Source organism: Sciurus vulgaris, assembly GCF_902686455.1.
Source record: "Sciurus vulgaris genome assembly, chromosome: X".
Lineage (NCBI taxonomy): Eukaryota > Metazoa > Chordata > Mammalia > Rodentia > Sciuridae > Sciurus > Sciurus vulgaris.
Window position 1 is genome coordinate 41,709,750 of NC_136471.1, and position 19,314 is coordinate 41,729,063.

General features: G+C 33.8%; 1 protein-coding gene across 2 annotated transcripts in view; it reads left to right on the plus strand.

The window, feature by feature from the left end:
• ACSL4 (acyl-CoA synthetase long chain family member 4) overlaps positions 1-19,314 on the plus strand; it is an 84,462-nt gene that overhangs the window by 12,403 nt on the left and 52,745 nt on the right. The window contains exon 2 of one of the 2 annotated variants that reach the window (XM_079124844.1): positions 18,397-18,450. The gene's annotated coding sequence lies outside the window, so the exon portion shown is untranslated. Of the gene's footprint in view, positions 1-18,396; positions 18,451-19,314 lie in introns of those variants that run through there. The other variant, XM_079124845.1, reaches the window with a different exon arrangement.

A 19,314-nucleotide genomic window follows, 5' to 3' on the forward strand; every position in this document is an offset into this window, starting at 1 on the left:
CAGTTTTCAAATACCAGTGTTTTTCTCCAAAACCCAAGAACGAAACTCATAACACTAAGTACCAAATTTTGTGTGTTAGCCTATAGGGATAATGCATTTGTGTGCTCATGTCTTGTTTCCAGTTGTCCTCAACTTGGGAAAGCTGTTGACTACCTTCCTCCCCCACCTTTGTTTCAGGGGTCATTTTTCTCAGAACACTGCCAGCAGGAAACAGGAGGTGGATGCTATATTAGGGCATTACCAAAGATGAGGAGGAAGTAGTATTGAATTTATGGTCTATTGCCAGGGTGCACCTTGAGTTTTGAAAACCAGGAATCTCAAATCCAACTTGTACTTAAGAGACATATTTAAAAACAAGGTGTAGCCTGTGGGTTCCTTAAGCTAAGTAATATATTGAAAAGCTCTGCAGTTTTTAATTTGGTGATCAGTTGTCAGTGAAAATTGGCAAGATTGAGTTAGAACTCTATCATTCTTTATCAAAGGTGGGATTTTTATTTAATACTTATATGTTGCTATAGTGAATTTAATAATATGGAAGCAATTATTTTGAAGTAGCCGACTTTGATTACACATTGTTTTTCAACTTACAGTGATTTCTCTAAGTTTTGGCATCATTCCTAGCTAAGGTAATAAGCACTTAAGGTCTAATTATTTGTCTCATCTTTTCAAGATATAACATTTGTCACAAAATCATGGGAAAACATTTCTTTTTCATTGGAATTTAATGTGGAAGATTAATTCTTAAACTGTGAACTCTGCTGATGACCACAACCTCTGAAGTTAAAGAAAAATCAATGATATTTGAAAGTTGTACAGTTACCTATTTGGGTTGCATAAAACTATCCTGTGGAATTATCTGAAATTTAGGAGTTTGATTTTTGGCCAAGTCTGTGGCCACATCCTGCTATTGCTACACCATTTTCCCCCTGCTTTTCCTGACTCTGCCACATTGCTGCTGAAAGAGCAGCATGTTGCCCGAACTTGGCACCAGGCTTTGAACCTCAGTATTGTGCTCTTTTACTTTCATGCAGAACAGTCCTGGAAATCATAAGATGAGGGTGTTAAAAGCATTTTCTTATTCTTTTTAACAAACTCTGGTCTGTAAGACATTGTCACATAACCAACAGAGCTCAGGATGATTTATGGTAAGGGGAAACATTTCAAAACCATCCTCTGTGTTGACCTTGGTTTTTGCCTTTGAAGAAGAGCAAGCAGCAGATTGCTCCATATGCATGAAAAAGCAAACTACCGTCTTATCTTTTATTACTGTTGACATTGGTTACAGATGCTTCAAGAAGTATTGAATTACTGCCTAGTTTAAAGATGATGTACTTTAGATTAAATAATCACAAAAATAACTGCAAAGGGATATCTTAAAGGCGTTTACATTGCCTATTCAGCAAAAGCTAAACGCATTAGGGATTTATGGGCAATATCTAGTAGGAGGAAATATCAACAACTGAAATTGCAGCAGGTTCCTTTACTGACCTTTGTATGGAGATATGTAACTCCCCTTTCCTTGAATGGTATTTCGTTGAAATGGGGGAAAAACACTTCTGATCTGCTTGGGGTTTTAGAACTCTAGCACTTCTCTTTTAATCTCTTCTTGGAGTTCTTAATTTTTGCAGTGCTAGGACTGGATCCCAAGGCCTTGCACATGAAAGGCAGGTGTTCTGTCACTGAGCTATAACCCCAGTACTGAGTTCTTATTTTGGCACTGTGCAGAACTACCATATACTGAGGCAGATTAAATACTTAGGTACTGAAACCTCCACTGGGTGTGTTCCATATAGAACTAACCTATTCCAAATTTCACATTTGCTGGAATAATATAATCAGACAAGAGTAAAATAGCTGGCTAGTCTGTTGATGAGATTGATCAGGACCTTTTAGTTTTCTGTTTGTGCTTTTTGACACTGTATTTTTCTTTCTTCCATTCGTTTAGAATAGAAGGTCCCTTTTAGAACCTAACTTTCATCCTTCGTATACTTTTTCATGCCCCAAGATTTGAAGAAACGTAGAAAATAAAATTCACTTTTAGGCAAGCCATTTAATACCTAAGCAGTAACAGGTATAACTGGATAATCACGGAGGGTAGCTGTTATTACTAACTTTTTAAAAAGCTTATAATTGTCTAGATTGTTATAGGGTTCAAGATTGCTTCCTGGGTAACCTTCCTTTCCTATTTTATGTACACATTTAGCTCTGTGTTCTAGCCACTTAATATAATGTCTGTTGAATAGTAAGCTCTATGAGGGTAGAACGTAGTATATACTCACTGAATATTTCTTGAACAAATGCATGCATATGCATTTATAAGTACTCAAAAGTTGGAAAAATGGATTTTTAAGAATATCATGAACCAAATGGGTTGTCACTGGTATAATTTAAACTCCTACCATCCTTTATGTTTTATTATGGTGGGTAGTCTTCAGCTATGATGTTTATGAAACCAAATAACACAGAGACTTAACCATGTTTTTCTTTTTCAATGACTCTACTATGCCCAGTAGGGTGACATCACTTTCATATTTAAGAGAGGACAGATGATGTAATTGTCTTTACAATTTGCTGTTGTAATGATAGGAGGAGTAGTGACTTACTCTCAAAGATTTATTCCACTATATGCCTTTTTATATGTGGGGATGGCTTAATCAAATTATTTCTTCTAAGCTGGGTGTGGTGGTACACACATGTAATCCCAGCTACTTGGGATCCTCCAACTGAGGCAGGAGGATCATAAGTTCAAGACCAACCTCAGAAACTTAGTGAGGCTCTAAGCAACTTAGGAGACCCTGCCTCAAAATGAAAACTAAAAAAGGCTAGGGATATAGCCCAAAGCGCCCTGAGTTAAAGCCCCGGTACAAAAAATGGATTATTCTAGATTTTTAAAAAGTTTTTAGATTGTACTTTTATATTTTTAAAATGTGCTATTACCACATTGGCTTATTTTTAAATTAATATTTTATTTTAGAATTTTTTTTTCTTTTTGGTACTGGGGAATTAACCCAGGGATGTTTAACCACTAAGCCACATCCCCAGCCCTTTTTATTTTTTTATTTTGAGACAGGGTCTTACTGAGTTGCTTTGGGCCTTGCTAATTTGCTGAGCTGAGGCTGGTTCCCAATTTGCAATCCTCCTGCCTCAGCCCTGAGTCACTGTGATTACAGGCATGTGCCATCATGCCCCTATTTTGGAATAATTTTACATGGGTTTACAGAAAGTGTATTAAATATATTAAGGACAGTCCAGAGGTCTGATGTATAATTTGTCCCTAGCTTCCCCTAATGTTAACATTTTGTATAACATAACACTGGGGCAATACTATTAAGTCTAGAGTTCTCTTGAATTTTCTTATTTTTTTCTACCAATTTTTTCCTGTTCCAGGATTCCAAAGTCTTGTATATATTAATCTTAGAAAATGTATATAGATAAAATGATAAAGATCAAACAAAGTATTATAATCCTTGTATCAGAGACAAATGATATTTTAGTATATATCCTTCTATACTTTTTTCCCTGTGGAGACTATAAATACATCTCCCCCAAACTGTTTGAACTCCTCTAAAATATAGGCTGAAAAAGATATTTTGTATACCATTTTTAATTTGCTTCTTGGCTCAATATGACAGTTTCTTTGAGAAACCTCTTCCCCCAACCCCTGTTTTTAATATAGTTCATTCTCTATCCTTAGATATCTTTTTGTGTGAATTTCTTTGCTTAGTTATTTCTTGATATCTTTAAGTAAAATGCCAACCATGCATGTATTCTCAACCTTTTCCTCCTTAGTAAACCAGAGAAATATGACATACACTCATCAGTAAGTGATTTCTCAAAAGGCCAGTGATTTTGAATGTGTGTTAGGTTGAATCATTTGAAATTGCCATTGTTTTTTTTTATTTTTATTTTTTTTTTGGTATGGAACAGATTTTTTGCTGTAGGCAGCTTCATGTGGTTCATCATAAGGTTTGAAAAATCTTCCTAGGTTATCCCCTTCTCCCTTTCTAGCTTCATTGAGAATCTATATTTAGAATAGTGAGCTGATTCTCAAACCATTTCACTACTTGAAAACATTGACAAATAGGAGTCTCTGATAAGCACAACATTCTACCCTGTGTTGATGGTAGACTTACGGAACTTGAATTCCAGTGAATTGTTTCTGCCCATCAAAGTAATGGAGACAGACTTGTGATCTTTCAACCTAAGCTCTGCAAAATAGCCTTATGATTCCCTCCTGGTTTCATTTTTGCAGTGGGTAGCTAGGGACACTAGTGCCACCCAGTGGCACCCTCTAGACAAGCTGCTGAATGTTTTACTCCACCATACCACTTTTGCTTTTTCTTGCATGCTTTTGTGATGGTGGTCACACCTTCCTTTTCTTCTCACCACCTATGCCACTGGTGCTCAAGCATTTCATTTGACCCAACTGATAATATTCAGGGAGATATACTAGCCATGTAATTTTTCTGCAGTATCCTTATTTTATCCTTATTTTAATAAATGCTTTGGAATATGGGGCATGAAATAATAAGTATGATCACACTGTTATTTGCTCTGCTTATGAAGTCATAGTTCTTTACCCAGAATGGGCATAAATTTTGTACTTTGTCAGAGTATGGACACTTGCCATATTCAATGCCAAGCCTCTTGGTGTATGAGGAAGCAGTCCTATATATCTCAAGTGTGACGAGGCATAAACTTCCACTTAGAGTGAAATACTTAGTTTGAAAACTCTTCTTTGATTTCCTTTCTCCATTATTTCATTCCATAATATCTATTCAAGGAATATTTATTAAGCACCTACTGTGAACCTGTAGCTGTGCTAGGTTCAAGTATTACTATGGTTATTAAGACACACATGATCTTTCTCTTTGAGGAGTAAAGCCTAGCAAGGGAACAGAAATTTAGAGAAGTTTAAGTGTAGCACTATAGGATGCTTTGATTGCAAATAGCAGATATAGCCAACATAAATAGGAGATTAAGGAAGGCTTTGTTCAAATTTCATTTAAACTAAGATGTAAAAAGAAGCAAGAAAAAGGGAGTAGAAAATGTTCTTGGCAGCATAAAAGGTATGTGCCAGAAGGAGAGGTGAGAGATTAAGGTTGGTGCTTTTGAGAAGCTGAAATAAGTTCATAATGGATAGGGCTATGAGTTTAACTCTTTTAAAACTTACAACAGTCCCACTATATAGTAGTATTCCGTATTTGGTAGTTTTGGCAATTTAGGCTAAGAGGTTAACTTGTCCTAGGTCATTCATCTCTAGTAAATGACAGCCTAGAATTGAACCCAGGCTGGCTGACTGTAGCATATTGCTTCTAACTGCTATATGGACTGCGTCTCAGCTAAGACATGGTGTTGTATTTGAAACCTGAATAATATTTTTTTTTCTTATGGGTCATTTTAAATACAATCTTTTTTAGTATTTTGATTGGCAGACTATACTAAAGAAAGACTGTTCCAGGAGTTGGAGCTTGCAGTATCTGGATTAGTTTAAAAATGGTTCAGATTTGCTTTAGTCTTTTATCACTGGTTGTGAATCAGATACTTCATTTGATATACAACTCTAAGGTTTCTCATCCATATTTTCCAGAAAATCGTAAGTGGGAAATTATAACTGTTATATTATTCATATATTTTTAATTAGCATGAATATGTATTCCTTGCAAGGGTAGACTTTTTGTTTGCATGCTAAAGTTAACTTGGCAGTATCTTTTTCTCTGATTTCTAAAGTTAAAGGGTAAACACAACTTATTAAATAGGTTCATAGTCTTTAAAAGTCATATGAGCTGGGCTTGGTGGTGCACACCTGTAATCCCAGGGGCTTGGGAGGCTGACACAGGAGGATCGTAAGTTCAAAGCCAGCCTCAGCAAGAGTGAAGTGGAAGCAACTGAGACCCTCTCTCTAAGTAAAATAGAAAATAGGGTTGGGGATGTGGCTCAGTGGTTGTATGCCTGAGTTCAATCCCCGGTACCTAGCCCCCACCAAAAAAAAAAAAAAAAGTCATATGAATCAAAAACCTGTAAATGAATGTATTTTCTTACAGTGAAATCTGATTTATTCTATAGTAAATTATACTTTTTTTTTCTTTTTCTTTTTGTACTGGGGATTGAACTGAGCGCTTAGGGCCTCACTAAGTTGCTGAGGCTGGCTTTGAACTTGTGATCCTCCTGCCTCAGCCTCCCGAGCCACTGGGATTATAGGCATGTGCCACTGCACCCAGCCTAAATTATACATTTTTAAGATGAGGAATTGACTTCAGGAAGTCAATAGTTAAGATGTTAATCCAGATTTTAGTTGGAGTCTAACTGTTCAGTTGTAGATAAACTGTTTAAAATTAGTAGTAATTTGATATTGTTGACACATTTGGAGTTGTGTGTTTGTGTGTATTTGTTTAATGTTCTATAACTAGTGCTTTCATTTATTTGTCTATCATGTGACTGAGGATTCAAATAGGTATTTATACTTGGAAGTGTTTTTCAAGTAGGGTAGGTCAGTGTCTGCTAATTTAGCCATACTTTCTTGCCTTCTTTGTGGAAACAGAGTTGGGGTACAACTAGGATCATTACTAGGATATTTTTGCAAAAGAGAGGATCTTTGATAATACTTTGGGCCAACAGATGTATACCTTGCAACAATGCTTGGAAAGTTGGGAAATGTGATTGCTCTCATTTTAATCAGTTCATCCAGGGATTAAGTTTGTTAGTTTTGCTTCAGAAGCACTGGCTCAATACAGTTGAACTAACTGTCAGCCACAGAGCAATTTCCCTTTACTTTGGAGTAAAAACATTAATTTTTGTGTAAAGATGTTACTGTATATTGTAGTATGATTGTATATGTAGCAACTGTATTATTTTATGATACTTAATGCTGTGAACTCCATGCTGCTAGGCCCTGTTGAGGTTATTACAGGACACATTCATAGATGTGTGGACCTTACAGGAAACGAGATTACTTAATGATAACTTTACTGTTTCCCAAAACATTTTGAAATGAAAATGTTGAGGAAAAGAAATGATTCAGCCTTTTCTGCATTCCCCTTCATTATGAAGTCAGCTAGTACACATATGTAATGTGATATCATAGTTGATTAGAATTTCTGAAGCAAGACTATCTTAGGTAAGATGATATCCTCTGAAGTTTGAGTTTTTGTTCCCAGAGACCAGGTTGTAAACAAGAAAGGACTGACAGTGTTCACTTCTCATATCTCCTCCTTTCACAGGCCTTCTGATCATCAGTGTGAAAAGTAACACTCTGGATATACCTATTACAGGCATTTAAGGAGTGATACTCATTTGGTTCTTTTTGCTTGAGATGTCTTCTCTAGGGTTAGGCTTCATACCCTGTAAGAGACTGATTCTAGTCAGCTGAAAACATTTTCCTTATGGGACAAAAGCATGTGAGTTATCTGCAACAGTACCTATTTAATCTTATACCAATATCATCTTCCATTTGAGTTTCTGTTTGTTTGACAGGATAAGTGGAATTCTTGTCTTTCAGAAATTACTTATACTTTTATCTATGTGTGGAACCCCTCATCATTCATGATTGTCTGACTTTTTGATATTGCCCATTTTCTTACTACGAAAAATTTAAAAAATATTTTTAGATGTTGATACACCTTTATTTTACTTATTTATATTTATGTAGTGCTGAGAATCGAACCCAGCACCTCACACATTCTACCACTGAGCTATGACCCCAGCCCCTACTAATAATTAATTTCTGTTAGTCACATTTTGATATAGGAGATGGCAACGGTGCTTAGCTTTAGGAATCATTTAACCTTGCAGTTATAAGATAAAATAAACATTTTATTTAGCTTCACAGATTGTTTTACTTTGAGTCTAGTTTAAAAACTAAGTATCTAATCTATTTTGCTTAATACAGCTAAAGTCAATTTTTGGTGTCACTGTGCCTCCTAAGTAGAGCCAAACATCTTTTTGGCCATATTCATTGTCACTTGTCAACATACATACACATACTAGAAGAAATCGAAATCCTGGTGCTATATTTTTAACTTTATTATTAATTGATGAAACTAACACATTTTTGTAGAAGTTTTTAAAAGTGTAGGACAGACATAAACCTAAAATCACCTGTAATTCTATAACCCTGAGACATTTTGAATTATAGCCCATATAAACCTGAGAAAATTGATATTGTACTTTCAATTTCATCTTAAATAAATTTCACTTCATGTATCTTCCATGTTTTCCCATATCTTTAAATAATCTTTGATGCATCATTATTTTGCCAATCTCCTTTTGGGGATTTGAGACTACTCCTAATTTTTCTGTTATCTACACCATAGTGATGACTATTCCCTATGTTTTTTTTTTTTTTTTTTTTTTTGGTATTTGTCTCATTATTTCCTGAGGATATTCCTAGAAGTAGGAAGTGAAGTTACCAGGTTACGAGGTATGACTTTAAAGCTCTTAATATTGCCAAAATGCTTTCTATAAAGTATGTACCAATTTCCACCTCTGTCAACACTATTATATAAAATTCCTTGTTACGTGCTTTGGACAGCACTGAGTAATTTATTTTTAATTGGCAATACTTCTGATGGAACCCCAGTGCTTTTTTGTTTTAGTAAATAAAAATTGTTCATGGGAGAAATAAAAAGTACAGATGTAATATTACCAATAATAGTACTGTAAGGAACTTGTAGCCCCAGGTTAATATGTTGAGAATCATTGGAACAGGCTATGTTTTTATTCTAAGAGTGTATATTTCTAAAAATATATTTTTTCTTTTTTTTTATATTTTTTCTTTTTTATATAATTTATAGGGGGAAAATGTGACTTCTTCCGAAAAATTATTATGCCATGAGTATTTGATCCTCATTATATTCATCATTTCTGTGTGTATAGTTATTAATACTCATGTTTTTGTGACTTTTAAAAACAAAGCATAACTTCTGGCCATAAATGTACAAATTTTGTGGAAAGTCATGATTGTTATATAGGAATTCTTCCTGGTCAAGATCACTAAAGTAGCAAGCATTTCCTTAAAGTATTATTCGGGTCTCTGATATTTTAATGAAAGCCTTGGAAATTCAGATTCACTTATATTATCATACTTCTTGAATAAACTTGAAAGGGAGATCTTTGGTAAGTATAGTGTTTACTGTTGTGCATTCTATTTGTTGAGAATATTTAAAACTCACTATCATAAGCGTCTGACCGCCTAAGTCAAGAATTACCATTGTGGAAGCAATTTCATCTATTGAAAGTTTTTCCCTGTGGTCGTTTCAGAATAGTCAAGTTGTAGCTTAGGTGGACCTTAAAAGCATGACTTATTGATTTTTATGATTTATTGATGTTTATAGTTTACAAATTCTCATTTAAATGCAATTAATATATTGAGAGCTTCACAAGAGAATGTTTTCACCTTCCTTCTCCCTTTCCTCCTCTACTTTTTTCTTTACTTTTTTTTTCTTTTTCTTTTCTTGTTTTGAGACAGGGTCTCACTATGTTGCCTAGGCTAACTTTAAACTCCTGGGCTCAGTGATCCTCTTGCCTCAGCCTCCTCAGTAGTTGGCACTACAGGTTTGTATTACTGTAGCTGGCTTGTTTTCTTTCTTGACACTGCTAATTTAATTTTGGGTAGCCACAAGGATAGAAACCATGTACTGTTCTGGGGTTTTATTTTCTTATATTTTCACATTCATCTTCTATCTTATCTCTTAAGATGATATTAACAGTAAAACTACAACTGAAACTTATCAGAAAGAAATTCTTAATTTTACCATATAGAGAAGCACATATATAGTGCTTTTGTAATATTCTATATACATGGGAGGGAGAATAGTTTCTTTTTGAAATGATTTTATAATTTTATTGTTCTCAATTTTTTTTAATTGTTACAAAAATCTTGCAAGATAGGTAAAGAGGAGTTGAATAAGTTTTAATATCAACTAAGTCCCTCACTTCATAATTTGTTTTATACTAATTCATTTTAAGCTAGAATGTATACCTATTCAAAATTTAAGATTTTAAAAGATTTATTAAAGAGTAAATGAAATTTTATAGCCCTCTCTTTATCACTTTTTTACTTTCATTGGACCAAATGTCGAAAATCTCTCCTTTGTGAATAGCTTCTATTATTCATTAAATATGAGGGAGAGGTAGGTTAGAGGCTAAAGAAAAATAGAAAATTTTCTAAAAAGAATTTAAAATGAGTTTGAAAGCTGTGATAAAAATATGGTTAGGAACTTTGGAGATTTCTAATAAACTTCAGGTAAAGGGAGCAAATGGGCAGGAAAAAAAAAAGCACCCAGACAAAATGTCAAACCAGGTAAAGTTTGTGTGTGAGCAGCTTCCATTTCTCATGTTAGCCTGCATCCCACTGCTTAATTGTCTTGTTTACCCTGTTCTCTGTCACTGGTAGCAGAACAAGAAAGCATGCTCAGACAAATACTGTTCTAAGAAATGTGTACTGCACACTTCTTTTTAAAAATATTTCTAGTTGTAGATGAACACAACACCTTTATTTTACTTGTTTATGTGGTGCTGAGGATGGAACCCAGTGCCTCACATGGGCTAGGTAAGCACTCTACCACTGAGCCACAATTCCAGCCCTATACTGCACACTTCTAAAAGTGAAATCGATAGACTCATTTGGTGTTCTTATTGCTGCACAACCTAATTTGTTCATTTTAAATTAGAGAATGATGATATAACTATATAATTTTAAAATTGGCTTGAGAATTTATATTACAAATTATTGTTTAATAATTAAAAAATACTTTATTAAGACATGATTGACATACAAAAAGCTGTGTAGATTTACTGTATACAACTTGATGAGTTTAGAAATATGGATACACTATGAAACCATCATCACGATCAATGCTATAAACCCATTTATCACTTCCCAAAGTTGCCCCTACATTCTTATTTATTATTTGTACATGGATGATAATGACACCTAACATAAACTCTACCTCTTAACATTTTTTAGTATATGACAGTAGTTTTTAAACTGAATGTACATTATACAGTGGATCTTTAGGATTTATTCATCTTGCATAACTGAGACTTTGTACCCTTTAGCTAAAACCACCCCATTTCTCCCTTTACACAACTGCTGATAAACCATCATTCTATTCTTTAATTCTATGAATTCAACTAAATCTGGTTCTTTTTATAAGGGTTGTAATGTAGTTTTTGTTCTTCTGTGTTTTCCTTATTTCACTTAGCATAATATCCTCCAGGTTCATCCATGACAAGAGTTTCTTTTTAAAAATCAGTTTACTATTTCATTTTTAGGCTTATTTTGGCTCTGAAACTCTAACTTTGTTAGTAAGGAGTAGGATTTGTATGCATGCTGTTTATTTTCCTGTCCCAGGTGAAGTCTGGCACTCACATAGTAGGCACTTGATAATTCTATGTCTATTTCCATACTAATTAGAGGAAAAGTTATGTAACAAAATGAGTGCCAATAGAATTATTTGCTAGGGTTGAATGTTTTGGCATTTAAATTAGACTGTCATTGAGCTTAGATGAAAACATGGGTCTAATATATAAATAAGCATTGCTTCACAACTGGCAAAGTGAAACTATCAAGATACTGCAGATTTAACTATGCAAAGAAATAGTGCCTTTTTTATAGATATGTACTTTATTTCTGTTTTTCCAGTGTTCAAGAGACTATTTTGTGGGTTTTGAGTAGAACCAAGAATTTTGTTTGGCTAAAATAGATTATTGTTGGTCTAAAATATAATAGTGGTAGCTGTTTGTCTAAAATATAAGTGTACTTACAAGAAGTTTCCAAAAATATCTGTTGATTTGAATATCTAAAAAATATTCTAGCTTCAAAAGTTACAAACAAATGAAGTGAAAGGTAAATATGAACTGTGATAAAACAAATGGCTTAAACCAGCTGTATATTCTGACAAGTGTTATTTGTTCCATGAAACATTTGATGCAATACAAGCCAAAACGGGCTATAGAGATATTAAGGCACAGTCATTGCCCCAAATGAACTTACAATTTTAGATAAGTGATTAAGAGAAAGTCATAATACAAGTTAGTATAATGCAACTTAAGAACTAATTAGAGCCATTAGAGAAGAGCTATAGGAGTTCAAAGAAGGTCAGAAATTTTAGCTTGAGGTATTATTGAATGTAATCCACAAAAGGTGGTTTTTAAAGCAGAATTCTGGATAAAAAAGCACGAATCAAGAGAACCTCAGAGAATGTGAATATAACCTAATTTTAAAGGCAATCAATGGTTTCGTTGGGTAGAGTACAGGCAAAGTAGGTATTTTTGTCTATTAAAATAATAAAAATATTTCATAGTAGAATATTCAGTCGTGCTGATGGGAGTATAAATAGGTACAACGTTTCTTCGAAGTACTTTCTTGTAGATCTCAGCAGACTTTCCTCCCACCCTCACCTTCCCACCCACATCCCATAAAAGATCTATCTATGACCTGGTAATCACACTTTTAGGAAATATGAGGGAATAATTTTATAGCTTTGAATTGAGTATATGACTAAGAAGCTAGAAAGGAGATACATTTTACTACTTAAAACTTACAAAGCATTATTTATCCAAAAGAAGCACCTGAAATGAAGTGAAAAGCTATACTGGGAAAATATTTGCAATATTTCAAAGGGCGTATTTCCTTAGTATACAGAGTGCTCTTAATGAATCAACAAAACAATGAATAATTAAATGGAAAAATGGGCAAAGGACTTAAGCAATATCCTAATATGAGAAATTTAGATGTAGTGAAATATTTTTGGATATCCATTGAATAAAAATGAAAAAAATTTAAGTAAAAGTGTTTTAGGCACCGAGCATGCTGTTTAAACCAGAGTTGGAGCAGATGTGAGGAAATCTGCACACTGATGTGCTGCTGGAAGAAATGTAAAATTGTATATTTTTCTGAGAACAGTTTTTCTTTTTTGAAATAACTTTTAGATTTTAACTAAAGAGTTGTTAAAGTAGCACACCAATTCCATGACCCTTCACTTACCTTCTAATCTTAACATCTTAGATAATGATACTATCACATTGTTAATGTTGGCACGATTCTATTAATTAAACTACAGGCTTTGTTCAAGTCCCATCAATGTTTACACTTATGTCCTGTCTCTGTTCCAGTATCTAGTCCAGGATCCTACCTTGCATTGAGTTATTTGTCTCCCTAGGATCCTTTAATCCATGATAGTTCAGCAGTCTGTCTTTGATAACCTTGACAATTTCGAAGAGTATTTGTAGAATGTCCCCAACTAGGGTTTCTCTTTTTTTGTTTTCATGATTTGGCTGAGATTATGAAATTTGAGCACGAATACAACCAAAATAATACTGTGTTCTTCTTGGTGCATCCTGCCAGAGTTTGCATAATGTTCATGTGCCTTATAACTAACTGGTGATGGTGGCTTTGATTTTCTCCTTAAGATGGTGTCAACTGTGCTTTTCCAAAATAATGTTACTATTTCCCCCCTTGTGTTAAAAATATTAATACTTACATTTTATTTTATTAATAGAATAAAATATTTGTGGGAGATCCTTTGAAACTGTGCAGTATCCAGTTTCCACTTTGAACTTTTGCTCACCATTGTTAGCATTCACTGTTTCTTATTCTTTCTTGTAGCAATTATTCCTGTGATGTTCTAATGGAGATTTTCTATTTCCTTTATTTCTTCTATATGTATTAATTAGAATTATTAGGTAAGGAAGATTTGTCCCTTTTGCCTCATTTGTTTATTTAGTCAATTATTTATTTGTGGGAGTAGGAATCATGAATATTATTTTATTCTTTGGGCTATAATCTAGTATTATCCTTATATTGTTGCCCAAATTGTACCATGCTTTGACCATTAGGTTTGGCCCCTTGTAACCTTTTGACCTGTTTCTTTTTTAAACACTTTCTTTTTTTCTGGCACCAGACTATACCAGGCTCATATTGTATTTTTCCCTCCCTGTCCCTGGAATCAACTACTCCAGAGAGCTTTTGTTCCTTTTACTGGGGAGTAGTATTTGGAAAATCATGATCTGGATGTTGGATATACTCATTGCCACTGGGGTATTACTGTTTCTAGGTCTAGAAGTCAGTTTTTAACAGAATAAATTTTAAAAGATCATATCTTTTTGATTCAGTAGTTCTGCTAGAAATATATCCTATAGTGGCACTGGCATAAAAGTGTTGATAAGGATATTCATTGTTATATTTCTAATAATGAGAAACCAGACAAAACCAAAATGTCCACCAATAGAAAATATTGGTTAGACTTAATAGAGATATGGTCATACAATGGAATACCATAGAACTGATAAAAAATATATTATCTGATGTGGAAAGACATGTAAGAGAGTTGTATTTTTTAAAAAGCAAGTTGCAATGTATATAGATAATTGTGTGTATACTTAAAATATGCTTAGAAAAAAAGGATTCAAGTTTACTTTCCAAACTTATTTCTAATCAAATAAAATACTTTCACTTTATTTAATGTATTTGGTAATGTTTGAATAGATACAAAAATACTATTTATTTATTTATTTATTTATTTTCGCAGCACTGGGATTAAACCTGGGGTACTTTATCACTGAGCTACTTCCCCGGCCCTTTTTATTTTGTATTTTGAGACAAGGTCTCATTAAGTTGTTGAAGCTGGCCTCCTGCCCTGGCCTCTAGAGCCTCTTGGATTACAGATATGCACCACTGCACCTGGCTTTAAAACACTTAAAAAAAGTTATCTAACTTTTCCATGAAACAACATTCTAGCCTATTACAGTCTAGAATTATCTCCATAGTGGTCATACTATAAACAATATATTTTTGGTAGTTATACTTAAGCTTAAATATTTCCTTAATATATTTTAATATTTATGAATCAAGTGAAACAATCTTATCATTTTAGCCTCCTGGAACACTCATACACATGTCTTCTTAAGGGGAAAAGAAAAGATTCTTTCATAACTTAAAGTCTGAGCCTCCAATAGTTTGGCTGGCATAAGAAAGTTATGTAGTCCTGTTTTAAGTGAATCATTTTTCCTTTATAATTTTAAAACTCAATTTTAAGTATACATTTTTTTATCTATGGGAATTTTGGAAGATATAAATATATAAAAATATTAAAGCATATAAAATTCATTTGTAATCACCACACAGCAGCAATGTGCCTAAATATTTGGTGTTTATGTTGCTAATTTTTCTATGAATTCATAACATTCAAACTTAGTATATATAATGGAATCATACTTACTCATATTATTTCTTTATATTTCTAAACTTCGAATTGCATTCCACTATGACAGTTTTCACCCACAAGTATTTGCCAGTTTATAGTTTATAAAAACTTCTCTAAAATAAGACCTGTACAAGACCATTGCTTAGGAAATTGCTTTGAAAAAGACTTTCCAGAATCCGCTTTCAGGTTTGAATGTTATGTGATATTTTCTTAATATTTTTCCATTCTTTTCTGAAATGTTCTATTTTAAACTTACTAAGATTGGTCCTGAGACATTAAGTACCACAGGAAAATTCATCATGCTTGAAATATTTCCAACAGATGCTATCACAAGTTTAGTATTTACTTTAATTTGGAAGAAGGTTTTCAAAATATTGGTTAACAGACTAACTTATTTACAGAGAGGGTCATAACCAAACACATTAGTGGTTTGTTTTTAAGTCTGTCCCAAAATATGAGGGTTGTCTGAAATTGAACAACACTGCCTTGTATGTGTATCACTGTTTGCTTTTTGTAAAATCATTTTTACTCTCATTAGTTGCATGAACATTGTTTTGCTCCCTGGTATTTGGTGATTTGGGCTTTCTCAATGCTGCCTTCTTCCCTAGTTGTAAGATGGTCAAGTTTCAATGCTGTATTATCTTTTTTCATACTACCAGGTTATTATTAAGTAGAAACAAACATTATCTAACACTTTAGTGTGTTAAACATTTGCTGAGCTCAGACTTACCAACTTCTATATATTACAAAAAAAGTAAAAAACAAGTGACTGACTAAAGTTTGTATTATAATTTTAGCCAAATCAACCCTGTCCCTAATCATGTATAAATAGAACCTGCATGGTGGTAATCTGCTTAGATCTTTTGTATTAAATTATTTCTTCAATTTATTTTAATAGAAGGACTATAAAATGACTGTGATTTTGTAGGAGGGATGCTGGGAGAGGAAAGTGAAGGACCAATTTTTATGTAGTATAGAAAAACTCCATTAGGCTAGATAAGAAAGATTACTTTCTTTCATTTCTTTTTCTTTTTTATTTTCTATGGGTGGGGTAGAGTGAGGATACTGAGGATGGAACTCAGGACTGCACATGCTAAGTACATGTTCTTCCACTGAGTTAAACCCTCAAAACCCCCCTCCCTCCCTCCCCCCTCTCTCTTTTGTTGTTGTTTGTTTTTTGTACTGGAGATCAAACCCAGAGGCACATAACCACTGAGCCACATCATCAGTCCTTTTTATACTTTATTTAGAGAGAGTCTCACTGAGTTGCTTAGGGCCTCACTAAGTTGCTGAGGCTGGCTTTGAATTTGTGATCCTCCTGCCTCAGCCTCCTGAGACACTTGGATTACAGGCATGAACTACTATACCCAGAAACCCCTCTTTCTTTTTATAAAATAAATGGCCTTTAAGGTTATAGGCATCAAGAAACATTTTATCTTCTTTTGGTACTGGGGATTGAACCCAGAGTCTCGCTCCTGAGTCTTCTACCACTGGGCTACAGTCCTGGTCCTTTTTTAAAAAATTTGAGACAGGGTCTTGCTAAGTTGCTGAGACTGGCCTTGAACTTGGAATCCTCGTGCCTCATCCTCTGGAGTCCTTGGGATTATAGGCATGTGTCACCATGCTGGGCTTTATCATTCTTTGTATTAAAGAACCTTTGAGACTTGTTTTTCCTTGCCCTGCTGATTTGAGGTTGGAGATTTTATGTGACTAGGTTGAAACTACTGTCATGCAACTGGTAGAGTTCTGATGCCTGACCATCCTGACACTTGACTTCTTCTCTAGTGCCAAGGGTCAAGTATTGACTATCCTTTGCAAATTTTTATTGATGGAATTATTTTCCAAGTGTGACAAACTAGTAGATAGTATTAGATGTTTCCCTGCTTCCTCCCTCCTCCTTCCTGCACCCTCCCACCACTTATAGATCTTTAAATGCTTTTATAGAAGGATGATTTTTTTGTCATTTTTCAGTTATCAGAATTATCTGTGGAAGAAATATATAATTTATATGTAAAACTGTGAAGTTCTTCTCTTATAACAATTATCTTATGAGCTCTTTGGACTTTATTTTAATATGTTTATTCAAGATTCCCCCCCTGCTTTCATGTTTAAATAAATGGGAGAAAGATAAGGAAATCTGACATAGCCTAACTTCAGTAGTCTTAACCATTTGTGTTCAGACTTACACTTTCTTAATATGAGATAGAAAGCAAAAGCCAAAGGGCTGATATTATTTCCAGCAATCTTTCTCCCAAAATGTAGATGGTGGATATTAAGTTGAGGTTGAAAGTAATTCTGTTAAACAGAACAAAGGCATCATTTGTTAGTTTAGTGATAGGTCTGGACACAAATCATTTGTTCTGTCATCCTTCTAATGGTACCAAAGGAGAAAATTCCAGTTACTATTAGCTATTTAGTGTTGTGATTACAGATATGTGGATATTTGTTGTTATGTCTTCCATTGATATATCTGGATTAAAAAATATTTGAAGGATTATTCTCACAACATAATTGTATGCAAGTAGTAGTAGTGCTAATCGATGGAATAAAAACTTCAGTTTTTCAGAATCATGGCATCATGCCTAAGGACACCCCTGTGGTGGTGAAATGTAAGTTAGCAATATGAAATCATTGATGGGTCTCATTTTATTGAATTATTTAATGATGAGTGTTCAGTTGGTAACAAATCCTCTGCATTGTCTAAAATAGGTTAAACCTCAACCACAAAACTAACCTTTATACTTTTTCAATGTATGTATTTTAAAGAACATCACAAAAATCATCTGTTTATAAATTGAGGGAAGAGGAAAACATTTTTATTTTTCTACTTAGGCCATGAATGCTGTATTTATATTTGCAAAGAATCTTGCATTGTTTAAAGATAAATACTTAATTTTATTTTTGATGGAAACATAGCTAGACATCTACAGGCACTTGGGGGTGGGAATTCTGTCTTGGTAGATTGAATAACTTGCTGTGGTCAGATGTTGTCTTGTATCTCTGAAGTTGGTATTGTCTGAAAGTTGGGGAATTAAAGGTACAAAGAAAGATATTAAGAACAACTTCTTATTTTTCCTTTGGTACTGGCTTATCATGGGTTATGGTGCACAGGTAATGTGAAAGCTCACTTGGTTTTTACAGGGTTCATTTCTCATGTAACTGTACTCATACATGTTTTCTCTTATTGCAGATTGAATCATAGAAGATATACGTGTTCCTTCAAGGAAAAAGAGGAAATCTGTAAGTATGTGTCATTTAGAAGTTCTAAATGTGTAATTATATCAACTTTTTGAGAAAATTAAGGGACCATACTAACTGGCATCTTGATACCTTGTACTGTATCTAGTCAGTGATTCATAATTTTTGGTGAAGTTAAATCTATAGCAATTTATACTTGCCCCAGTACATTAAAGCTTATTTCTAGTTAGTGGCTATTTCTCAAACAAATAAGCTTATTTCTGATCTTCATAAATTTAAGTATTGGCAATGTCCTTCACTGAGGTCTCTACTTTAGAACATGATATGTAGTAAAATAAATATAACAGAGTGCCTAAACTTAAACTCATAGTGTTGGAGTCTTGAACTTTGAAAATGACCTAGTGCAGTGGTTTCCAAATGCTGATTTTTAGACCAGTGGCTAGCTAGAAATTTTTACTCGTCTAAGGTGAAATGAGGAAAAGGACAGCAGATCATGAGCTTTTTAAAAATCAAAACATTTTCAATTTAAAGGATTGCTGCTTTTTAAATTTTTTTTTTCAGTTGTGGATGGACACATACCTTTACTTTGTTTATTTTTATGTGGTGCTGAGGATTGAACCCAGTGCCTCACATGTGCTAGGCAAGCGCTCTACCACTGAGCCACAATCCAGCCCGGATTGCTGCTTCTTATAGGATATATATACTTCTAATTTTGGAGAGTTAAACATGGTCTTTTTATTTTATGAAATGATGATGATAGTAAATGGTAGGACTCTCTTTAATGTTCATATCTGGCAAAAAATTGACAGCTCTGTATCATTTCCTCTCACCATCTTATTATTAAAAATTTAAATCATCTTTGATATCTTAAAACTTGAAGGCATCTTTCTCATTTTACAGATGAAGAAGT